Below are 3,496 nucleotides of genomic sequence, written 5' to 3' on the forward strand. Positions count from 1 at the left end.
AGGAGGCGGGCCTGGGGCTGGGGTTTGTTACCGGTACAAGCCACGGCGGGAAGCGAGGTGTTCGTTTCTGGAATGGAGTAACAGCAGTTCATTTCAATCTTAGCTTTTCCTTTTCCCCGAAATTTCCGGCAGTGACACGAACGTGCTTCTTTTCCTCCCAAAGACACCAAGAACAATGGCAGAACAGCTTCTGGTATGACAGTACTTTGGCGGTTTACAGATCCCTTGCAAAAAAAGTCCATTTGCTCCAAAAAAGTTTATATAGCTCTGTATTTTACGTAAAATATCTGTTTTTACCAAAATACGACATCCAGGCACATGGCTGTAAAATAACTTTAAACCAATTCACTATAAAATTACTTTTGGTAATAAATAATCTGATTCTCAGAGAGGCAAAACGCTCCTTTTACCTCCGCAGACGGACTGTCTGAGGCACAGTTCCTCTGCCTTCCCAGAACCCTCCCTCCCTCCTTCCCGCATTCCCCTTGCCCTTCTCCCTGAGCCTCGGCCAGGGCAGAAGCAACTTGTGCTTTTTAGCCTGCGTGAGGCAGAATCCTGCTCCTAACAAGTCACTTACAACCCAGAAGAGATAACAAACACATGCCGAAAGAAATCCGCAAAGTCAATGGGGCAGATACTCACAACAGGCTTTTATTCTCGAAGGAACAGCTGCTGTTATTAGATCTGATACGATCTGCACCGCCCGGGGGGGCTCCTTCGGGCCAGCAAGTTGCATTGAAGTCTGCTCTCAATGCGAATGAAACCAGGATCTTTAAGAGCAAAACGTCTCTGCGTGCATCTGGCACATTAATAAGTCAATAGGAATGCAGAGACACTCCTTAATCCCCCAAAAGATCTGTCAAATTCAGAAATCTTGAACTAAATCTTCTCTGTCTAGGCAGAGTAATGGTTTGGAAGGGGGAAAAAAAAAAAAGTAGCTTACTTTCACTCCTAAATATAAAGCAGATACATATGTCTTGTGTTCCTCCCCTGCCCTATTTGTGGACATCCAGCTCTTCAAAGCACTTGCAATACATTTGGTCACAGAAACAGTATTGCTCTAAAAGTCAAAGATACTAAAAACGTAAGAGAGCCACCTCAGGAATGTGTAATCTCTCTGCTCTGGAGATTTTTGCCGCTGTCCTCTGCGCCAGCATCCCTCACGTGGAGGCCGAATGCTGCTAGTCTAATGTCACCGCGTTGCACAGGGCAGCTTTCAGCGCAGTGTATTAGATTTTTTTCCCTTCTTTGTAAGATTACTCCTGCTGTCACAGCCTGCGGAGCTCCCTCAGTCCCAGGAGCAGCAGCAGCCACCACAGATCAGCTACCGACACTAAGCAGCCACTTAACATGGAACAGGCAAGACTAAACGAGGGCTCTGCCACTGCTATCATTGGTGACCTGTAGTCAGAACAGTTACTGAAGAATCTAACATAGATAAAGCTTTCACAAAAGAAGCCTCAGGACAAAAAAGTTGTTCAGACAGATTCCAAGCTTTTTAGCTTTCAGGAAAAAGCAGATCTGAAGCACAGCATGGAGTTACAGCACAAGGAAGGCGGCAGGGCAGGGGAGGTGCTTCACAACAGCATGCCAGGGATGAATCTTGGAGCAGCACTTTCATCCCATCCTTAGAGGAGAAGCCTGATCAGAGCTACTGAAGTTGTAGCTTTTGAAGATGATTATTTGAAGCCTAATTTCCTGTCCCCCCATCTATTTCCTATGATCCTTAAAAGACATCGCTGCACATCTCCCTGGGGAATAGTCTTGAGGGGTTTAGTAAGTCATAACTTGACAGATATTATTTTGATGAACGACCCAAACAAACCATCCTGAAGCTTCTCAAGAAGCACTCCAGGGAGCAAGTCCAGTTTGCCCATCTCACAGAAGTTAGTGCTCCATTTAGTTTGTGCATGAAGCTAAATGACACATCACATCCCGAGAGTGATTAAACACCAGAGCATTAAAAGACTCATAACCCTGTATTCCCCTCTCACTGTTACTTTGAGAAGTCAAAGGGGAAAAAAACAAAAGGCAAGAGCAGTAACTTTGGCTAGATGTTCTAAAGCCAGTTTGAACAGGAGTACAAATAGAGGTGCCTGCTGTGGAAGCAGGATTCATTTGAACATACCACATGCAGTAAGCAGGAGCTAGGCAGACGTAGTCCAGTAAGGACATACTCGGTCCAGCTCACATTCTCCTCTCCCCTTTAATTCCGCACTGCCTGGTGGTGGCAAGTCTCCGCTAACATAAGCAATAAAGATATAGGGAGAAAGGGAGAGCAAGACAAGAGGGAAGGCATTAGGCCTGAGAAGAAAAGGATTCGTTCTTTTCTCACTTAAAAATGGTCCAGTCTTTGCTTCGCTTCCGCAGTGAGGACTGCTAGATACATAAACCAAATTTTTCTTCAGTACATACAAGCATACATCGAGAAGGTACCTACAACCATAGCACACAGCACACAGTAGCACAAGTTTAGAATGACTTAGTAAGTTCAAACAAGACAAGCTTTTACTTGGAGGGGAAAATATCGATATTTTCATCTTGAATGCAGTTGTTTTGGGTGGGAAGGGAGGGGGCTGGCTCACAGTCCAAGACCAGACATTTGTCCTATCTACAGCTAGAGCAGACAGAGGGTATCAGCCTTTCGCTTACAAAGTAAAATTCTGTACTCCTACTGACACAACAGGAGTGAAATCTTTATCTTTGAATATCCCTACCCGCAGCGTACCTCTGAAGCAAAGATCAGTAGGTAAGAAGGGAATAAGAGACCTCAGGAATGAATTTTTGACTTGGACAGTCATCGCTGAGAAGTTCAACTTCTGAACTAATTTTCAAGGCCTTATATTCTCCTCCTACGTTCCAGCTTCTTCAGGTTTGTTTTGTTTTTAAAAAACTGCATTCTCCTTTGATTAGATCTACCTTGGTAATAAGCAAACAGAACCTCTTCTTAGGGCTGCAAAGTGGATTGGAAGCCTCTCAGATCACAGGCAAGAACTCCTCACCTTCAGCCCAGCTAAAATGAAGACTGGGACAGCCAAGGCTTTCCCAGTCAGTTAAGCAGCAACATCCCACAGAGGTTCACCAGCCCACACTAATGGAATCATCATCACTCCTGTGCTTAGAAATAGCATACTCTTTTCCAGATATACGGAACCAAAATGAGAATAGCTTCATCAAAGCAAATGCTAAAGCAAAACAAAAGCATTTGGTTGAAAGGCAGTGAGCTGGGGAAAACTAAATTCCCCTATTCCATGCAAGTTGAACACTGCTGCTGGAGGAACAGCAGGCAGGGTAACAGATAACCTGTCTCTCACTTGCTGCTGCATTAAAGGCTTTCAGTATCTTTAGCTTCTACATACAATCCCATGTTTTGATAACCGGGGACCTCCTACCAGAAGGAAAGGCAGATCATCAGCTTCACAGTTAAGAATACACAAATCTTATCACTGTAATACATACAGGACTACTCAGTCCCCTGGCTGACCAAGGCCTCCTG

Source organism: Pygoscelis adeliae, unplaced genomic scaffold (genome assembly GCF_000699105.1).
Source record: "Pygoscelis adeliae isolate BGI_AS28 unplaced genomic scaffold, ASM69910v1 Scaffold150, whole genome shotgun sequence".
Classification (NCBI taxonomy): Eukaryota; Metazoa; Chordata; class Aves; order Sphenisciformes; family Spheniscidae; genus Pygoscelis; species Pygoscelis adeliae.